This window comes from Xenia sp. Carnegie-2017, unplaced genomic scaffold, assembly GCF_021976095.1.
Source record: "Xenia sp. Carnegie-2017 unplaced genomic scaffold, XeniaSp_v1 HiC_scaffold_3, whole genome shotgun sequence".
NCBI lineage: Eukaryota > Metazoa > Cnidaria > Anthozoa > Malacalcyonacea > Xeniidae > Xenia > Xenia sp. Carnegie-2017.
In genome coordinates this window covers 9,579,987-9,603,169 of record NW_025813493.1, presented here as the reverse complement: position 1 = coordinate 9,603,169, position 23,183 = coordinate 9,579,987, and the positions used below count along the sequence as shown (strand labels likewise).

The 23,183-nt window shown below is 33.7% G+C and overlaps 2 long non-coding RNA genes across 2 annotated transcripts; one reads left to right on the top strand and one right to left on the bottom strand.

The window, feature by feature from the left end:
• Positions 1–3,243: 3,243 nt before the first annotated feature.
• Positions 3,244–3,438, bottom strand: LOC124454723. The gene is made up of 2 exons (XR_006951580.1): positions 3,368–3,438; positions 3,244–3,286 (listed from the first exon to the last, which is right to left on the bottom strand). It is a non-coding gene; the product is annotated as an uncharacterized LOC124454723 (long non-coding RNA).
• Positions 3,439–4,809: 1,371 nt separating this feature from the next.
• On the top strand, positions 4,810–5,141 carry LOC124454722. The gene is made up of 2 exons (XR_006951579.1): positions 4,810–4,892; positions 4,986–5,141. It is a non-coding gene; the product is annotated as an uncharacterized LOC124454722 (long non-coding RNA).
• The last annotated feature ends 18,042 nt before the right edge of the window (positions 5,142–23,183 follow it).

Here is a 23,183-nt window from a genome sequence, read left to right as displayed (position 1 = left end):
GGAACCGTTATTTACAGCTAGAAAGAGACACTATGCATTTCGACAGACTACTCGGGTAAAATGTTCTGCTAAATGAGAACATCCAAATCATGCTATATTTGAAATGTTACAAAGGTCAATGTCATCCCTATTTTAGATATGACACTTAAAATAGAGACAGATTAAACACGTAATCCGTAATTCTAGCCATGATTAACTCAGCTCAACATGAGCTAGCCAAACAATTGTCAGTGGTACTTTCGCCCGTTTTGGAGAGATTTATACGCTTTAAAGACTCTTTTAATTTTACTGATGAGCTTAAACAACAAAATTTCAATGTATTTCAATATAACGATGTGTTCTTTTGATGTAACTAGTCTCTTCACTAATGTGCCCTTAGAAGAAACCATTGAAATTTGTGCTCAAAATCTTTATCACTCGGACATGACTTAGACTGACATGTCTGAGAATGCCTTAGAGAACTAATGATGGCTGCCACAAAGGGTGGAGTTTAGTTTTGATGACACCATGTATAAACAAATTGACGGAGTGGCTATGGGTTCTCCACTTGGACCGGTTTTGCGAATATTTCTGTTGGCTATCATGAATGCAAAATGCTTGCATCTTCAGATTTTCCGGATGTGCTGTGGTATAAGCGTTATGTGGATGAAACCTTTTCTTTGTTTCATAACGATAAAAATTGAACGTTTTGCAGAGTCTGAAATGCATAGTGTCTCTTTCTAGCTGTAAATAACAATTCCTTTTGAATTGTTGGGTTAATGTTGGTTAAAACAGTTTTTTAAGAACTATTACATTGTTATCACCATTCACCATGGTAGCGCTATTTTAAAATCCATCTTTAAGTTTGTCCCCACAAAGTCTCTGTTTCATTATGTAACTAAGATTATTTCAAAGTTGAGACTTCTATGTTTTGCAATATCTATTTATTTTCTTTTTTATCAGATTTCAACTCTGTTAGACTTCGGGGACCAAAAGTTCTAGTGGCAGAGGTCGTGTGGAATATTTTACAAAGGAGAATGGGGAAATTTGTGATGATGGCTGGGATTTAAACGATGCTAAAGTTGTTTGTCGACAACTTGGTTATGACTATGCTGTCATGGCTTCCAAGGAGGTTATGTTCCTATGGCAGTGGAAGAATATGGTTAGACGAAGTTCGTTGTGTAGGAAATGAAAATAATATTTTGAATTGTTCACATAGTGGATGGGGCTCACAAAATTGTACACATGATGAAGATGCTGGTGTAGAATGTTTAGGTTTTAGCTATACTATTTTACCCTTTATACAAAGTTAATAAACTGAATTATTTGGGGATCCTGAACAGGGCGGATCTAGCACTTTTCAAACATCAGTCATAACGTCGGAGGCGTCTGCACCTGAGGGGTCGGAGGCATTCTTTACCTTAAAAATGCCATTTTCAGCGTTTTAGAGCATTACAAAATGTATTTTGTGGTCGCCGTTTGCGTAAAACAACACATTTTGCTTACGTTTTTTTCAAAAAGAATGAATTGAACAATACTTGAGTGTTTTGTCAATTATTTGTCATTATTATGCCACATATTTAGCTCATTATGGCAAATACCATGTCTATAGGAACGTAAATATTATTTTACAAAAATGCTATTCAAAAACAGATATAGTCTTTAAAGATTTGTACCAACTTGTCAGGCATAGACCTAGAGACCCCATTCAAACCTCTATGTAATGAGTTAAGAAATTTAGTGCTACAAGTGACAGTTCATAGATATAGAAAAAGCTCAGACTTCAAACCATGCAAGTTTATTGTAACCTTACCTATCTCCACATCAGTGCCAGCAAATTCACCTTTAAAGGTCACCTGAAATGCTTATATAACTTTGCTTCATATGAAAGCTTAGCTAATGATTAGCCTATTCGCCAAATTTGAAAGTCCAATGTTTTATATTTTATGAGATATGGTCTTCTGAATTCATGACATTGACGATTTCCGAAGACCGAATTCAAATAGCGCGAGCGAATTTGAATTACCAAGCTGGGGCGAGTTTGATGTAATAGTTGCCATTGCATGTTTTGCTCAGTGCAGCCAGTAGCAGTAAAATAAAATTTCGCCAATTTTCTTTTGTTGTTGCTGCTTATTAATGCGTGTTTATCTCGATGTCTTCAACGGAGGAAGAAGTCGAATTTGACATCGAATATATTGCTATGGAGGTCCAGCCTTACATGTTTGAACCGCTAGCTAGTAGCAACAATGTTTGAAACTGACGAAGATCTGTCTTCGTCGTCGTCAACGGACAGCTCATCTGACGAATATACTCACAGGATTGGAAAACAAACTGGTGCGTTGCTTTTTCATGATTAACATTTCAGATCGCGTCATAAAATTTTTTCTTTATTTTAATGGCAGGTGTGAGTGTGGACACTGTGTGGCGATGACAACCGGCCGGGGAAGCATTTGTTGCCATGAGGAACCGAAGACAGACCCTAAAATTCATGGTGACCATTTATGCATCACAGAAGAACAAGAGTTTCACATGGTCTGCATCAACGAAACAGTCGTTAGAACAGCTATGGTTGTATTCCTTTACGATCACGGGGCAATACCAGACGCTCCAGAAACCGAGTCAGTTTCAGCTTTTTTGATATCTCCTCATATATCGACAATAATTTGCTTATGTTTGATTTTGTTTTGTTTCCCAGAACTTTGCGTTACACTGCCTATATGCAATGGACAGCATGGATACATGGAAAGCTTGGCAAGAAATAATATCGACTTCCTATACCATCCTGTGCTGTTAAAGAAATAAGGAAAGCATTTCCTTACCTTCTGGCATATATAAGGCTTTGAATATGCACAGCATTTATAAATACCTGTGAGTGTTAGACTTCAGTTTAGTTAAGATTGAATCGTGAAGTATGTTGTTGCACTGCTGTTACTTTTATCAACTTTTCAACTCTACTAGTTAGTGGATCTGGTATTTTTGTTGTCTTTCTGCTGCAATCTTGGTTTAAACTGGAATTAGCATGTCTGCACCTTATCACTTCTCCATTAGTTGTTTCACATAGTCTGTAAAACAGGGGAGAAGAATTAAAATGAGAAGTGCAAGAAGTACCATCAGTAGAACAATTATTTGGCTTTTGAGTGCTAAAACTTGTCCTTACCATAAGTACTATCAATTTTAACACCTTTGATGACTCCACATGACTGTCTTGATTTGGGGTGAGACACTTTCCACATTAATTCCCATTTTCTTTGTACGCCTTTGTTCTTTACTTCCATTTTCATTGAAATGGAGAGCAGCAATCAGTAATCTAAAAATTTAATTTTACTTTTAGTGTGCCACCTTGCAATCATTTTCAGTATGAAAACAACATTGTTTATTGTTTGTTTACCTAGCTTGCATTGCCTTGTAAAGGAAATGTGTATGCTTTGGTGCATATAGTATAACAACTCGATGAAAACCTTCAAGAGCTGATGTTTGTTTTTCATGGCTGAGCTTCCAATATCTTTCATGAGATACCTGCTTTCAACAATCGATGCCAATTCAGTAAATGCTCTAGATCCTTGGAAAAAAGATAGAAAATTTTATGGTGCCCATTTATTTCATATGTTGACAAATAACACCACATTGTGGCATTGGCTGGCAATTGAAGTTTGTTGATAAAGGCGGTCAATTACTGTAAATAACTATTATGTCTTATACCAGAGCATTTAGGATTAATTTGTACCTTTCTTCATCCATAAGCGAGGCTCAAGAGTACTATGCTCACATTTTGGAAATAATTCGCTATGACCATCATGAATGTTGCAAATGTGATTCAGCAATGATAGCCATTTAGCCTTAAGTAGTTTCTCATCACCACCACTACTTGCAGCACACCAGTAGACATGGTTAGATATTGACTGTGCCCAATCAAGTAGCAATCTACATCCACTCTTTTTACTGGCTGCCATTACCTTTTTTTTGATACCTGTAGAAAAAAACAGACACTGTACATTGGTTGAAAAATTGTAAGGCAAAACATAGCAATAATTGATCAAAATATCATGAAATTAAATGCAATTAGAAAAATTCTAAAACCTCTTAATCACTTGTTAATTTATGATTATAAAGACACTCTTTGATCAAATCAGGAAGTACTTTATTTTAAGACCCATGGCTGTACTTTGAGCAGCTTTGTAGCATTTTACCTTTGCCATGCCAAACATCAAAATAGTGCCTCACTCCTGGCTGTTGGGTTTTCATGTATTTTTTAACTTGGCAATGCCTGTCTGTGATAAGATGACTCACTTGAAGATTGTGTGACTGAATAAGTTTAAAGATCTTTTCAGTCCTTCCAATTCATTGCCCTGAATTTGCAACTTCATTTGACTGTAATAGATATATTAATGTAAATAAAATCATACAGTGTTTGGGATATGTATGTCTGCAAGTATGCATGTATGTTGGTATATATCACATGATTTAGTTACACACATTGTATTCATGTTGTATAAGTACATATTACACATTTCTTAAAATGTGTTTTCATACAATACTGTTTTGAATACAATACTATAAACTAATGAATTGAGCTAGTTACCTGAACTAATTGTGTGTCTAGAATTTTATTGCTTTCTAAATCCATGCAGCTGTATGAGCCATATTTTGCACAATAGCCTGGTGAATCACATCGTCCATCACCCCCAATAACAACCTGCTTTCCCTGACGCTCTGTCATCATAATAGTCTGGTGCTTTTTCCAAACATTCAAAACACTTGGAATAAGATATCCACTTTGTATATAGTTGTAGCACCTTTCAGTAAAGAACTGTACATTTGCTTGTTGAAAATATTGCAGTATTTTGGATGGGCTGTTACCACTAAATAGAATACTGGCAGATAGCAAGAGATTACCCAATGGCATCTGACTATGAGTAGGTTGACTATTCCAATTATTAAGAAAGCCACATGAGCATTTAGCGATGATGTTCACCATGCTTCCAATGCTTCTGGTTGATATCTTGCAGTGACCACCACAGTGTCGACACTGAGAGAACAACTTTCTTAGACAGCTGTCAAAAACTATATATTTTTTTTGAGTAACATCATTTTCCCTATAACATGGAAAAATTACTTATTTTTTATATGAATGTTATCTTGCTCTGTAAAATACTTGAAATGAACTTATGTTTTGGGTTATCTTATTTCAAAATGATGCAGACTAACTTACTCGGCAATTGATGCTTCATCATCTGACGATTCAAATTCTCTGAAACCAAGATATTCATCTGCGGTACTGTTGTTTTCCGAAGTGCTTATTTCAGCATCTGATAGGAAATCAACATCATTGTCGTTTTCATCTACGGATAAACTACCTTCCGTTTGAGTGCTTCTTGCAATTGTCGTGATAATTTCAGTTTCTGTCCCTGTGCAACGGAATAACATAATTAAGGAAACACTTTTCAAAATGTTTATTTTCCGCTGAGTTCATGTAAAAAATTAACCTTGAGACGTCACTTGTGCATTCGTTTGAGTGCGTTTGCTTTTGCTTCGACTGGGATTTTATATCAGATTGACACTTTACATGTCTGCGTTTCTACATCATCAAGCAACAGTTTAGGCTTTTGCACAAAACAAAACTGCATTGCATTCCCTTACCACTTTGTCAGTTTGTGTTCCATTGTCACTTATGTTACATTTATGTCTTGAGTCCAGTTGTCCATCAAAAACGAACATGTTTTTGATGTATTTTCGTCCTCGTCAGGCTGCTCTCAATGTTTTCCACGGAGTTCTCAAGGCTTCGTTTATTATCTGAATTGTATATGCGTTTTTTTAAAGTAATAAAATTACATTAAAACTGCTTGGCTACAAGACTTTACCTCAATTTTCTGCGCTTTGCATACGCGTTTCTAGTTGCCTCCGGTTTCCGTTTATCACCAACTTTCGACCTCGAATAGTCGAAGATCGTTGGTATTGCGTCTTTAACCTTAACCTGGTTGGTCGCCATCCTAAAGATTTCAGGACTCCGGGTTTTGGACAAAACAGCAGGCTTCAAAGTGTGCCGAACAGAGCTTTGACCTTTCGAAGGATTCCAATCTTTCCTTTTCACCTTATCGACCCATGCTTGGCGTAAAGGATTTTTAGCGGGGAAACTGAAAACCTAACTTTTTCCGCGCCTTAGATTGGTTCTTAGAAGAACCGTTTTTGCAGTTAAATGCCACTCAGTAAACCATCTTAAAATAGCCGATCAAAATCAAACTTTATTTATGAATTCATATTTGCCGCTTTCTCGCGCGAAATGTCAATGGCAACTATTACGTCACGCCAAATACTTTCCGACGATAAACCGACGGAATATTTTTTACTTCTATTCAAAAAAACACAAATTCACACGTTGATATCTCTTAAAATAATCATGGGATTGTTTTCAAATTTTCTTTGAATAGTCTACGAAATATATACATTTTATATGTCAAATAAACAGAAATATGAATTTTGCATTTCAGGTGACCTTTAAGAAAAAACTCAAAATTTTTTCTGCAAAGACTAAGCAAAATTATGAGAGTGAAAATTTGCAGTTAAGGACAGCTTAATGCCATAATGTTCATTAGGCATTTCACTTGACTATTATCTTCTGCAAGGTGTGCTATATAGCAATCACTAGTAGCATTGTATTATCAAATACAAACAGAATGTAACCAACATGTCTTTAATTATATAATTTCATGAATGTTAAAATTGGTTCATGTGTCATGCTTACTGGTTATGATAAATATCTTTTCATATGATCAAAGCTTGTTTAAATGTAAATCTGAAATAATATAGTAGTTTAGAAATTATAATGATCATCAGAAAAATTACCTAGTGATCATGAAAAATATTGCTGTTTTGCCAAATTTCAAGGTTTATCTGCATATATAGGAAAATATTTTTACTTTATAGAAAATGCTTTTCATACACCAATAGCCCTTTGGAATTTATGGCAAACAATCTGGTATGAGCCGTAGATTAACACACCTTTACATCTCTACATGAGGTGTTCAGTTAGAAAAGGGGACAATATGTGACATGGGACAACATTTCATGTATGTGAAATACTCAGGTTTAATACCATTCCAGTCAAATTGTCAAAATAAAAGCTTCATGGATCAGAAGACTCAAAATCACATGTTATAGTAAACAGCTTCTCATGTAATCAATGTTAGTTTTCTCAAATCTTAAAAAATATGTAGTATAACTGTCTAATGATTGAATGATCAATGATCATAAACTGAAAAGTCCCAAACATTTGTTTATGATAAAGTAATAACAGTATGGCGCCTTATGGCTACAGATTTTTTGGCCATTGAAATATATTTGCAGGAATGTAGGATTTCGCTGCCATATACGGTCACGATTCCCTAAGCACTAAAGAAATCCTAGCTAAAAGTCCTTCGGCAACAACAATTTTATAAGCATCTATCTGCTTACCATACGCCATATTAACATAAATCGCATCACACACTCGCATAAATTGACTTTGATATATTACATTCATGCATACACTTCAGTTGTCCTTTACTTACGATTTTGGATGTAAATTTCTGATGATAAAACTCAAAACAATGTTGGCTTGCTTTGAACATCAATGACTGAAATGTCGCTCGCGAGATCGTTTTGCCAAGCATTTACAATTCATCCATAAATTTTCGCCCTCTTGAAAAAATTCCCAGTTTGGTAAAGCAGCATTCATGTCAACATATGAATTTGTAAAAGATTTCCATAAATTCCATCTGATTGTAGTTTAGTTTCTATCATGCTTTAGAAAATTATTATGAAACGATCAAACATTCAATTCAGACAGTGAGCTTGACTATGTTAGTTCAGTTGGCTATCAGTCGAAATAGGTCAAACCAATCACAGTAAGACAAAATTCAAATGAACCAATTGTAAGATAGCAATTGGACTCCCTTATAGGTCCGGCCACCCTATTATCGGTCGAGATTATTCCAGACTGTCCACTGATCTGGCCATTGACCAATAAAATAGCGTTTCTGGCGTTCTTAGACTTCTTTATATGTCGAACCAGTCAAGCCACCCCGCTTATCAGTCGGTTATTCCAGGTCAATTAAAATTCAACTGATCTGGTTACCAAGGAGATATTCATTGGATTAGTCATTAGTTTTCAATAATAAATAAAGCTGGATTTTTATCACGAAGTAAATGCGATAATAAAGTAAGAATAATTAATGAATTTTTAACTAATATGAATAGGTAATTTTTGAGTTTCAAACATCAGTCGCGCGACGGATTTGACATACTCTAGATCCGCCCTGGTTTGTATGTATATTATTTACTTTTTATACAAAGATAATAAACTGAATTATTTGGGGATACTCAATGATGAATTTAAACATTTACTATGGTTATATAATACTGAAATAGATATTGACAAATGCCTATTTTAGAGATGACACTTAAACAAGAGACAGATTAAACACGTAATCCGTAAATCTAGCCATGATTAATTCAGCTCAACATGAGCTAGCCAAACAGCTGTCAGTGGTAGTTACGCACGTTTTGGAGAGGTTTTCAACATACACTTTAAAAGACTCTTTTACTTTTACTGATGAGCTTAAACAACAAAATTTTTCAATGTATTCTAATCTAACGATGTGTTCTTTTGATGTAACTAGTGTCTTCACTAATGGGCCCTTAGAAGAAACCATTGAAATTTGTTCTCAAAATCTTTTTCACTCGGACATGACTTTACCTGACATGTCTGAGAATACCTTTAGAGAACTAATGATGGCTGCCACAAAGGGTGTGGAGTTTAGTTTTGATGACACCATGTATAAACAAATTGACGGGGTGGCTATGAGTTCTCCACATGGACCGGTTCTTGCGAATATTTCTGTTGGCTATCATAAATGCAAAATGCTTGCATCTTCAGATCGTCCGGATGTGCTGTGGCATAAGCGTTATAAGGATGACACCTTTTCTTTGTTTCATAAGGATATAAATCGTGAACTTTTTCTTAATAAACTTTGCTCTCTTCACCCTGCACTAAAATACACCTCTGAACTAGAGTCAAACAATCAATTAGCTTTTTTAGTCGTTCTTGTACACAAACGCAATGATCAGTTCTTAACAAGCATTCATCGCAAAGCAACTTTCACTGGTCTGTACACACGCTTTAACTCTTTCTCTTCGCATAGAGAAAAGATTTCTTTAGTGAAGTTTTTGATAAAGCGATTGCATAGAATGTTCTCAAAAGAGTTTATTTATAGTGATCTTATCTCACTGAAGAGTATTTTTGTGTTGAATGGATATCAGGAAATTTTGCTAGACAAACTTTTCTTATCCAATAACAATGAACGGAATAAACTTTTTGGAACGGCCAAGTGCCCTGTTTTCCTTAAAATTCCCTGGATGGGTAAGGCCTCTAATGACATCGAGAAGGAAACTAAAAATATCACTGAGAGTTTGTTTTTTGCATGTAATGTGGTCTTTATATTCTTAAAAGAACAATTCTTCCACCACTCCCAAAGAGTTTCTCTGCTCAAATTTCAAGCAATGTAGTCTACGAGTTTAAATGTGAATGTGATTGTGGATTTTTATATAGGACTTCTTAAAGGTTGAGTGAAAGAATAAAACAGCATGTACCAGCTTCTGTCAGGAATGTAACTGTTCCTTTACGACAACTACCAAAACGTGGGTGTAAAAATGAAATTACGATTCTATGAGATTCAGCTATTGGAAAACATCTTTTAAGCAACACTCGCTGTGCCAATGCTTATTTTGATGAAAACTTTAAAATTATTTAAAAATGTCGCTCATTATTCCAGCTACGCGTCATGGAGTCGGTATTAATTAAATTGACTAATCCTGTCCTTTGCCGACAAAAGCATTACGTGCTTAATCTGTCTCTGTTTTAAGTGTCATTTCTAAAAATAGGGATGACATTGTCCTTTTGTAACATTATAAATATAGCATGATTTGGAGGATCTCATTTAGCAGACGTTGACACCTGACGAGTAGTCTGCCGAAATGCATATTGTCTCTTTCTAGCTATAAATAACGGTTCCTTTGAATTGTTGGGTTAATTTTCTGGTTAAAACAGTTCTTTTAAGAACTATTACATTGTTATTATCACCATTCACCATGGTAGTCGCTATTTTAAAATCCATCTTTAAGTTTGTATCCACGAAAAAGTCTGTGTCTAATTATGTAACTCAGAATAGTTTCGAGTTGAGACTTCTGTGTTTTGCAATATCTATTTATTTTCTTTTTTTATCAGTTTTCAACTCTGTTAGACTTCGGGGACCAAAAAAGTCTAGTGGCATAGGTCGTGTGGAAGTATTTTACAATGGAGAATGGGGAACAATTTGTGATGATGGCTGGGATTTAAACGATGCTAAAGTTGTTTGTCGACAACTTGGTTATGACTATGCTGTCAGGGCTTTCCAAGGAGGTTATGTTCCTTACGGCAGTGGAAGAATATGGTTAGACGATCTTCGTTGTGTAGGAAATGAAAATAGTATTTCGAGTTGTTCACATAGTGAATGGGGCTCACAAAATTGTACACATGATGAAGATGCTGGTGTACAATGTTCAGGTTTGTATGTACATTATTTACCTTTTATACAAAGGTAATAAACTGAATTATTTGGGGGATCCTCAATGATGAATTTAAACATTTAATATGATTTTATAATACTGAAACAGATATTGACTAATGCCTGAAGGATAAACATAGCTTCGGACGTAAATTAACTAAATAAACACAACTTGTTCCACTAGGACATAATTGAAAATAACCTATTTTATGACTGCCCATAAAAAGATTAGATAATACCAGAGAAAAAGGCAGGCCATTGACCATATTTTCCCTGGAAGAATGTGATAATCTTTATATTATCAGTTTTGTTACGATTGTTTACATTCATTATCGCTTTTTGAAGCTGTAGGCTGTAGCTTATGAACTCCATTAAATTTTTTTTTCATATTTAAAAGATTATCTCTAAATTTACATTGCGGTATAACATTAAGTCTTGTAATGGCGTGCTGTCTATCTTAAAAATTCATTTCTAAATTCGTTTTTTATCGACCGTTATGGTTTAGCAAAAGACATGCCTAGAGAATATTAGAAACGTATTTGTGAATAATTAAAAGACAGTTATTTTATAATAACGATAAAGATTCCCATGTTGTAAACGAAGAGTATATGTAAACAATTTACTGATTATTTTCTGCTTGTTTCAATAAGTTATGGTGCAGTGTTGCCTTATGGCGATAAAGTCAAATTAATGAATGGAAAACCAATGGGAAAATTCACAAAATAAAGGGTTAAGAAGTTATTTATATTACATAAAGAAATAAAGACTGGTCTAAATAAAAAGTTTTTTAGACTCATGAAAGTAAAATAGTGTGTAATTGTCCAAAGTTTTTTATATTGTACTTCTTTAATATTTTTTATCAATTTTTTGTCACTAATTTAAATCATTAAATTTGCCCAAGAAGATTATACAATGGCATTTAACGTAACAGCATACTTTATATGTATACATGTAACTTAGAATATTTCGGAGTTGAGACATCTGTGTTTTGCAATATCTCTTTATTTTCTCTTTTTATCAGTTTTCAACTCTGTTAGACTTCGGGGACCAAAAAAGTCTAGTGGCAGAGGTCGTGTGGAAGTATTTTACAATGGAGAATGGGGAACAATTTGTGATGATGGCTGGGATTTAAATGATGCTAAAGTTGTTTGTCGACAACTTGGTTATAAGTTTGCTCTCAGTGCTTTCCAAGGAGATAATGTTCCTGATGGCAGTGGGAAAATATGGTTAGATGAAGTTTATTGTTTTGGAAATGAAAATAATATTTTGAGTTGTTCACATAGAGGATGGGGATCACATGATTGTAAACATGATGAAGATGCTGGTGTAAATTGTTCAGGTTTGTATGTGCATTATTTATCATTTTACACAAAGATAATAAACTGAATTGTTTGGGGGATCCTTAATGATGAATTTAAACATTTAATATGGTTTTATAATACTGAAATAGATATTGACAAATGCCTAAAGAATAAACACAGCTTCCGACGTAAAATAACTAAATAAACACAACTTGTTCCACGAGGGAATAACTAAACATAATCTATTTTATGATTGCCCATAAAAAGATTAGATAATACCAGACAAAAAAGGCAGCCCATTGACCAAATTTTCCATTTAGGAGTAAGATAAACCTTATATTATCAGTTTTGTTACCATTCTTTACATTCATTACATCTTTTTGAAGCTGTAGGTTGTACCTTATGAAGCTCCATTAATTATTTTTGCATATTTAAAAGGAGCATCTCTAAATTTACACTATGGTGTAACTTTATGTCTTGTAATGGCGTGCTGTCTATCTTAAAAATTCAATTTTAAATTCGTTTTTTACTGACCGTTAAGGTTTAGCAAAAGCCATGCCTAGAGAGCAACAGAAACGCATTCTAAATAATTAAAAAACAGTTATTTTGTAAATACGATAAAGATTCCACGTTGTAAACGAAGAGATTAAGTGAACAATTTGCTGTTTACTTTTTTTTTCTTTCAACAAGTTATGGGGCAATGTTGCCATATGGCAATAAAATCGAATGATTGAATTTAAAACTAATGGGGAATATTCGCAAGTTAAAGGGTTAAGAAGTTATTTATATTACATAAAGAATTGAGGACTTTACAAAATAAAAAAATTTTTAGACTCATTAGAGTCAAATAGTGTTTAATTGTCCAAAGCTTTTGATATTGTACTTATGTAATTTTTTAACATTTTTTTGTTACTAATTTAAGTCATTAATTTTGCCCAAGACGATTTTACAATGGCATCTAACATAACAGGATACTTTATATGTATACATGTAACTTAGAAATGGATTTCAAAAAAGCAAATACCATGGTGAATGTTGATAATAACAATGCAATAGCTCCTAAAAGAACTATTTTAACCAGAACACTAACCCAACAATTCAATGGAACCGTTATTTACAGCTAGAAAGAGACACTATGCATTTCGACAGACTACTCGTCAGGTGTCAATGTCTGCTAAATGAGAACATCCAAATCGTGCTATATTTGAAATGTTACAAAAGGTCAATGTCATCCCTATTTTTAGATATGACACTTAAAATAGAGACAGATTAAACACGTAATCCGTAATTCTAGCCATGATTAACTCAGCTCAACATGAGCTAGCCAAACAACTGTCAGTGGTACTTTCGCCCGTTTTGGAGAGATTTTCAACATACGCTTTAAAAGACTATTTTACTTTTACTGATGAGCTGAAATAACAAAATTTTTCAATGTATTTTAATCTAACGATGTGTTCTTTTGATGTAAGTAGTCTCTTCACTAATGTGCCCTTAGAAGAAACCATTGAAATTTGTGCTCAAAATCTTTTTCTCTCGGACATGACTTAGCTTGACATGTCTGAGAATGCCTTTAGAGAACTAATGATGGCTGCCACAAAGGGTGTGGAGTTTAGTTTTGATGACACCATGTATGAACAAATTGACGGAGTGGCTATGGGTTCTCCACTTGGACCGGTTTTTGCGAATATTTCTGTTGGCTATCATGAATGTAAAATGCTTGCATCTTCAGATTGTCCGGATGTGCTGTGGTATAAGCGTTATGTGGATGAAACCTTTTCTTTGTTTCATAACGATAAAAATTGTGAACGTTTTGCATAGTGTCTGAAATGCATAGTGTCTCTTTCTAGCTGTAAATAACAATTCCTTTGAATTGTTGGTTAATGCTCTGGTTAAAACAGTTCTTTTAAGAACTATTACATTGTTATTATCACCATTCACAATTGTAGTCGCTATTTTAAAATCCATCTTTAAGTTTGTCACCATGACAAAGTCTCGGTTTCATTATGTAACTAAGAATATTTCGGAGTTGAGACTTCTGTGTTTTGCAATATCTATTTATTTTCTTTTTTTATCAGATTTCAACTCTGTTAGACTTCGGGGACCAAAAGTTCTAGTGGCAGAGGTCGTGTGGAAATATTTTACAAGGAGAATGGGGAACAATTTGTGATGATGGCTGGGATTTAAACGATGCTAAAGTTGTTTGTCGACAACTTGGTTATGACTATGCTCTCAGGGCTTTCCAAGGAGGTTATGTTCCTTACGGCAGTGGAAGAATATGGTTAGACGAAGTTCGTTGTGTAGGAAATGAAAATAATATTTTGAATTGTTCACATAGTGGATGGGGCTCACAAAATTGTACACATGATGAAGATGCTGGTGTAGAATGTTTAGGTTTGTATGTACATTATTTACCTTTTACACAAAGATAATAAACTGAATTATTTTGGGGATCCTCAATGATGAATTTAGACATTTAATATGATTTTATAATACTGAAACAGATATTGAGAAATGCCTGAAGGATAAACACAGCTTCGGACGTAAATTAACTAAATAAACACAACTTGTTCCACTAGCACATAATTGAAAATAACCTATTTTATGACATCCCATAAAAGATTAGATAATACCAACAAAGAAGGCAGCCCATTGACCATATTTTCCATGGAGGAATGTGATAATCCTTATATTATCAATTTTGTGACGACTGTTTACATTCATTATAGCTTTTTGAAGCTGTAGGCTGTAGCTTATGAGGCTCCATTAAATTTTTTGTTGTATATTTAAAAGATTATCTCTAAATTTGCATTGCGGTGTAACATTAAGTCTTGTAATGGCGTGCTGTCTATCTTAAAAATTCATTTCTAAATTTTTTTTATTGACCGCTAAGGTTTTTCAAAAGCCATGCCTAGAGAGCATTAGAAATGTATTTCTGAATAATTAAAAGACAGTTATTTAAAAAATACGATAAAAATTCCCATGTTGTAAACGAAGAGTCTATGTGAACAATTTGTTGTTTATTTTTCCTTGTTTCAACAAGTCATGGGGAAGTGTTGCCATATGGCAATAAAATCAAATGATTGAATGGAAAACCAATGAGGAAAATTCGCAAGTTAAAGGGTTAAGAAATGATTTATATTACATAAAGAAATGAGGACTGGCCTAAATAAAAAATTTTTTTGACTCATGAAAATCAAATAGTGTCTAGTTGTCAAAAACTTTTAGATATTGCACTTATGTAAGCTTTTTTAACAATTTTTTTTTCTTACTAATTTAATTCATTAATTTCACCCAAGAATATTTTAAAATGGCATCTAACATAACAGGATACTTATATATATATATATATATATATGTAACTTAGAATATTTCGGAGTTGAGACTTCTGTGTTTTGCAATATCTATTTATTTTCTTTTTTTTATTAGATTTCAACTCTGTTAGACTTCGGGGACCAAAAATTTCTAGTGGCAGAGGTCGTGTGGAAGTATTTTACAATGGAGAATGGGGAACAATTTGTGATGATGGCTGGGATTTAATGGATGCTAAAGTTGTTTGCCGACAACTTGGTTATGACAATGCTGTCAGGGCTTTACATGGAGGTGATGTTTCTTATGGCAGTGGAAGAATATGGTTAGCTGAAGTTCGTTGTGTAGGAGATGAAAATAGTATTTCGAGTTGTTCACATAGTGGATGGGGCTCACATAATTGTAGACATAATGAAGATGCTGGTGTACATTGTTCAGGTTTGTATGTACATAATTGGAAAATAATTCTACACAGATTCACCCCCCTATTTACATAACTCCTTTGTTGGTCATGCTCTAATGCTGAGCATGTTAGGTTACAAAACATGAAAATTCGCACTTATATTAATATTCACCCCCAACCCCTATCAATGTTCTAGTTTTGGACCTAGGCGTAGCCAACCTGCTTGTTTTTAGTCTTGTTATGATGGTTTTTCTGAGTTGATTTACTTAGAAAACAATAAATTGTAAATTAAACATTGCTTGATGGAAGAATGAATAAGGCTTCATGAAACAATTTTATAAATTCTACGGCAAGATGCAACATCTCCGAATACCGCCGCGACGCATATCAAGATATTCATAACAATGACGACATGCTTGGATAAAATATCATTTATTTCACTTCTTGTAAAAAATTTTTTCAAAGGCTTTATTCCGGGTAAGCCCTCAAGCTTGTTTGTTATGGATGATACGCTTTAATTTCACATAATTTTATTAGTCGATGCATTTTCGTTTGCAAAGTTAATCCAGCATCTTGAATTAACAAACTCAAAATTTCCGACTCCTGCAACGAAAGTATATGATAAATAATATGCCCTGGTTGTGTGAATTTTTCTAAAGGTAATCTCATTGCTTTCGATGTCTAAGTTGTTTTTGGTAGGTTTTTAGTGATGAAAATAATTCAAAATAGCATTGGCAAAAAATAGCATTCTTTTGCATTAGAATTGATTTAAGTTTGTTTAAAATGAATATTTTATGTGACACCAACATAAAAATGGCATTCACGTAACTAGAATTCAATTTATAAAAAAAGACAGTGTAACGTTGTTCTAATTGGTCAATAGCTGCGTTTTCATTAGTCTGCGCAAAACAGAACTGAGTTCAAGCAATCAAATTAATCAAATTGCAAATCGATCATAAATGCATTTTAGGGGTCAAGTTAAAACGTCGGTTTTCAATTTGTCTGTTTCGCTTTATTGTTGCTTTATAAAAGAAGTAAATGATTTTTTCGTGTTTGCCCTGGCTTATGCACAGGGGCGAAACTAGCTCCTTTTTATTGTGTGTGTGTGAGGGGGGGGGGAGGGGCTGGTAATGAAATTGCGCTGCAAGGACCCAGGATGCCCTGCAGATCATATGGAACAGTACTTTTTCAATAATAAAATATTGGGTTGATTGAACAGATTTTTGCTATATATTTTTGTAATACATGTTGTATTCTTGTGGTAGAACGCACTTTAGCGTATTATTAAATCTTGAATGACATTTTCGCATCTTTGCAGTTGCCCGATTTTTTAGAATAACATTTAAGTCAACGTTGTCCTTAAGATCTTTTTCACATTGTTGATTTATAAAAGAAATAAATGAATTTTTTGTGTTTGCACAGGCTTATGCGAACCTTAGAGACGTTTGTGAGAGCTTTCAAGTTTTCGATCAGCTCTCAAGTTCTAGCTGCCAAAGGTCTCCTCGGGGCTGGCATAAGCCTGTGCAAACACATTAAACAACTTTTATTTCTTAAGTAAACGCCACGTCATAGTTTATAATATTCTTAGTCTGTTGGTTTAAAATATGTCTTCTGTCATTTGAGTTAACACATATGGTCAAAAGATTATGTGTAGTGCAAAAGTGCAATTGCCATTTTTCAAGTACCTAGCTATTAAAGGTTAACATAAATAGTGAATGATATGTTTCCGTGAATTAGTTTCTTTCTTGAGTTACTTTGTAATTAGTTAATTCATGGATGCCCTTTTAATCACAAAATTTAGCACTGTCATTTTTTTGTAATGTTGCAAAGTTTGTTTAATTGTTAGTTCTAAAGTCTTAAATTCTAAAATTTTTCTCTAACCACCACTTTTGAACACTCATTTCATTAAATTCTAAAATATTCTCCATATGCATCACAAATTCTCATGGCAACCCAGCCTACCTCAGCAAGTAGAACCGGCGTATTTGGAGAGGGTTACAGGTTATCAAAAAAAGGGGGTGAGCTTTAGTGACACTTGTCAGAAATGCACAAGAAAATGAATTAAATAGCTAATTAATAGAGCATAGTTTAAAAAACTGTCCAAAGTAAAACGCACACAGAATAACATTCTATAGAAATTGGTTTGCTAATATTATTTTGTAATTTCTTTGAAAACTTCTGACAATGCCCAAATTTCATTTGAAATGACATATAAATTTCTTTTAAATGCAAAAGTGCGAGAAAATCAAAGATTCAAAGATTTCTTCTTGTCAAGGGCGTGAACCAAAATGTCTAAGATTTTGATAGGTAATGCGACACAGTCCATATTTTAATTATAGAAATCAAATTGCAGTCGTATGAAGTACTTAGTATCACCAAAAGTTTTGGCTATTCTGCACGCGTCGTAGCTACTTTTAAGAGCTACTTCGAAGAGCATAAATATTTCCATAAAGTACTGTCAATAAATGCAAACATTTTGTGTTGAGGAATTTTTGGACACAAGTCGTAGTCTCCTCTGATTGCAGTAGAACACGTGAAAGGGATCCTTATTATTGCAGACGATTAGAATGTTTTTTAATATGTTTTTATAAATGCTCTATAACAAATGTTTTACTATCAAAACCCATAAAAGAGATCCCTGCAAAAAATAGACAAAAGACCGAAGCGAAGCTTTTAACTAGTATATCTGAGAAGGTACATGGCTAAATTTTTTTGGCGAATGAAGCAGGTTGAAGTTCTAAAGTTTATCGTAAGATTTTTCATCTCTGTCATTCATTCAGTCAAGTTCATCATTCATTTATAAAATTGAATCGAAAGCGTTGTAAATCGTTGAACGAGTAGGCAGAATGTTACATATTTGTAAATGTCGATCGTCCAGGTTGGTATAGTCCTGAGAAGGATTGTTTTTCTCGTTGTTGACTGAAGTTTCGACAACCTTAGCGGTAGTCATCTTCAGAGTCGAATTGAAGGCATCCAAATTTAGTCTCAACATCAAGTTGTAGACCTTGTGAAAATATTTTCTCCGTAGACTGACCTCCCAGCCGGTAAATACATGTTATACAGGGGCGGATCCATGAGGTATCCAATGTGGCACTGGACACAGTCAGAAATCAACAAAAAATCTTGAAATTCAGACATAAAACATAAATTTTCTTAGCTTATTCAGTTTATTGAGTCTATTTTTAACCAAAAATACTAAAAAAACACATGAAATGCACTTGTTGACGTACTCAAAATTTGCATTTAAGCGACAGATTTTATAAATCGTCGTATTATTCCGCCGCTTAGATTTGTCTAATGTAATCCGATTATCCTACAAAACGATAACTCGATTGCTGTTCGAATTCCAGTTTTGCTGTTACGATTAAAAAGGCGACAGCAAATCTTACCTTTTGACACGGTCAGTGATCGCTTTCTTGCGCAATTTCGGCATTTTTGACTACAGTGACATAATTCCAAATAGTGTCCAACCAATTAAAACTCACAATTTTGATCACCTGATTGTAGCAGATCACAGTTGGCCACGGTTGCGCAATATTTATTGCGCAATTTCATAGTAATTCGATTGAATTAAAAATTACTTAATCCTAATATCGACTTACGCGTGCCGTGCATGTTGTCAGTTTATATTCGGACAATATTCTCGACAATTTCGCTTAAAAACATGGATTCCATTGCTTTATCGAAAGTCATCGAGCTTTTTGGGAATTATAACTCGAAGGATATCACTAGTGACTTAATATTGCTTTGAGAACAGTGCGAAAAAGCTATTCCTGAGGGACAAAATCGTGTAGGTGATTGTAAACAAATTACACTGCAGCTGTGCGAATTTTGAAAAGTACAGTTTCCTAAGATTTAATTATTTGATGTTAAAATATTTATGAGTCTTCTACTGTTTTAGGCTAGGTTACATGATGATAGTGTATTCATAACTCAAGCCAACTTTATTATGCATTTCTTGGTCTGGCAAAAAATTGAATAATACACGATGAATTGATTACTTGTGGATTTACAGTGTTTTCAAACTATGATATACCTATGAAACCTAACCATTAACCTTACAAAGAAAATTGTCCACCAATAAAGGAACATTATTTACGATTATAGATGTTATGAAGTACGTGTTATTAATTGGTGTTTGTGTTAGTTTATAAATATGGTTTCACTATGTTTTCATGTGACACCAAAGTGCTATGATAGACTACCTATATACAGTCTGCGAATAAGTTGAGAAAAAACGATGCGCAGTTTTTTTTTAATAAAAAGTGTTTTTTTAGAGACATAATCAAATCGATGTTACGTTAATTATTATATAGCGCTAATTGCTAAATTAGTATTTTTAAACGTGAACAAATTCATATGATTTACGACAGTATTTTTCGTTACAATCGCTGGTCAAGTTAATAATGTATTAGAGAAATTTTTTGCGCATGTTATTCTCTCCTCTTTTTTGTCAAATTTTACAGCGCCATAAATTCACCAAGTGGCCATCATCCCAGTACTCAAACCAGTCAGCATTTTATGTTCCCATCCATTTTTTTACTATATTAACTTTTCTGGTAGCTACAACCTTTCGACCAAAACGGCAAGAAAGACAAAAGTTAAAAGAGAATAACCGAATAGACTTTCCCTTTCTGATTCTTAACAGTAACATCCTTCATGTTTGCTTACGACAAAAAACATCATATTTATGTCATATTACAAGCAATATGTACAAGCAAAAATTATGGCTGATCAATGTTGCTAGTTTGGCTTAATATTTGAGCCAAATTTGGCTTAATATTTTTAGCCAAATTGGCTTCATTTTCTCATGTTAGGCTTATTTAAAATCAGAACTCCCTTTTGTTATTTTTCAAATTTGGCTTAATTAAGTTTTTTTTATCTTCCTTTAAGAATCAATATCAACATATTTCCCGATTTTACTGAAAATACTCAAATGCCAATTGCCAAAAACAGTACGCAACAGGTTTACAAAACAACGCAAATGCAAAAATTGACATTAATAATTTATTACACTCCTATTTTCATAAGCACATAAGCACCATGTATGTTGAATGCTGGCAGACTTAACAGTCTCAAAGTGACAACGTCTTTAAAATTTGATGACATTGTGTCAACATGGATTTTAATGTCGTGCAGCGCACTAGTTTATAAAGTAAAGATCAGTAAAGATTAAGCTTGAAAACTTTTTTCAACTTATTTGGTAGTAATCAATAAACAAGTTTTTTGCATATCGTTTGAAAAAGTGATGTGCAAATGTTTTCATTTAAGCTAAATTGATGTGCAAATTGCACATTGCACACAGTTAATTCGCACACTGCCTACATAGTTTCGATACTCGACTGTGCAGGAAATCTACCAACTTATTTACACTATTTGGATTTTCATACAAACATCATCAACCAGCTCCACTGAAAACACCTTATTCATGACCTTTACTCTGATTTATCAAAATATGTGTTTATAATATACACCGAGTACTCTTATCATTTTTATGTAGCTTGAAAGTAAATGTAGATTTGGTATTTATCACTTTCTTTCTTTGAATATTGCAAATACTTGTTTATGTTTAGTACACCGCCTGAAGAGAACTGTGTGTATCTATGTTGCCTTACCAGCATTGAATTTTTTTAGAATGCTGAATATTATGCAACCCATCCATTAACTCATAAAAAACATAAGGATGAGGATTTACATGTTTTCAAAATGCATTTGCTTTGTGTTTGTCTGATACTTCCCTTTCAGTTTGTGAATAGCACAGCCAAATTGCAGCAGCTGTGGAAAAAGCTATAAATAATGCACACAGTTTTATGTATTCATCAATCATGTGTATGTTCTCATTGTTATCTGTTACATTCTGCATTATTGAATCATACTACCCAATTGGAAATGATTCTTTACCTGGTACTGATTCTTTACCGTGACTTGGTATTCTCTTTGAACATTGCTTGTATTATCATGCCCCATGCATAGTACTTCTTGCACACAGGAAGAAAGATGATGCATTAAGTTTTGTGGTGCATTGTGTTGTTCTTTTAATTTTCATTGCAAAAAATGGCGTGCTTCATATTTCTTTTGCTACCAAGGAACAATACTATGATAATGACAATGAATGAAACTGTTTTGATTTGATTTTGGTGAGACTTGGCAAACACAAGTAGTATTTACGGAGAAAACTTAAAATTGGCCAAAATTTCCGAATTTTTTCTCGTTCAGATCATGAATAGGGTTTCCTATATTCTTTCATATATACTAAAAGCAGGAAATCACTTTTCTGAGAGTTAAATTTTATAAAATTTTATAGATAATGACGAGAGATCCTAGTGATGGGGAATCATGTCAAAGAAATACATTAAAACCCTAATTTTAATCGAAGATGCTTTTCGTGAAATGTGTCGTGGAGAATTTGAAAGTTTATGTAGAAATGCTGTGTTTTTGACATTTTTATCCATTGTTGAAATGTATCTGTAGTACAAAACTACGTGTAAACAAGCTATAATCAACCATATTATCATATAAAGTAAATAAACATATTATCTTAATCTATAAAAAGTAAAATGATTAAGTTTTATTTCTGTTTACAATAGACTACATTTACTATCCTAGATCAAAACATGAGACATTTTCATTGCATCATGCCTAAGTAAAGAGTTTAACGACTTTTTTTACCCTTTTTTTTGTAAAGAACACTTACAATTTGATCAAACCTTTGTAATCTTCGTCGTTAGGTCCTTACACCTCAAAAACATAACGACATAGCGACATGATTGCAGATGGTGTTATAACATTTAATTAAAATACATGGAGTGCTACTTGTAATACAGAACCCTAATAATTTTTTTAAGCCGTGATGTTACCACAGAAACGCGAGATTTTACCCCAGACACGCTTGTGAAGTCAATCAATTATTACCCCGCGCGAGAATCTCGAAACACTAATCACGCGTGCCTGGGGTAAAATCTCGCGTGGCAGGTTTAGGATTTGGTCTTTGGCTTCAATTATTAGCTTTAAGTAGAGTTCCATGTGTTTTAGTTCAATGTGTTATTACGACTACGCTTGGCAACCTGGCAAACATATAGCTTAGTAGTAACAACCTAGCGTCAACGACGATGTGTTACACACATAGCTACATAGCTTCCTGGAAGTGTTATCTTGCCCATACTAAATTAGATGGTATATGCCCGAACACAGACTAAAAAAATAGTCAAATAAAACGAAGTGCAAAGTTTGTTTCGCCATAATGTTTTTGATGAACGTACTAAAACTACATTTAGTTTCAAGGTAAGTTGCGTCGATTTATGATAACTCTTTGTCTATCTTTTTTCATTCTCTCTTACATCGAGGAAGAGTACTTAAAATTATGTTTGCCTCTTTTTTCAAGTTTTGTTGATGATGAAAAATTCGTAGAAGTTCAAAATGAGATCTTAAAAATTTTCGAGAAAAACAATAAATAAACGTTTTGTAATCAAGTATTCTCTACTTCATTTTTCAAAATACCATACCTTAATATTTAAGTTACCTGAGATAAAAGCACTAAAATGTCAAATTTTTCAACCCTGTTTCAACGTAACACGAACGGGGGAAAGGATATGCAATAAAGAGAACTTTTATTGTGTG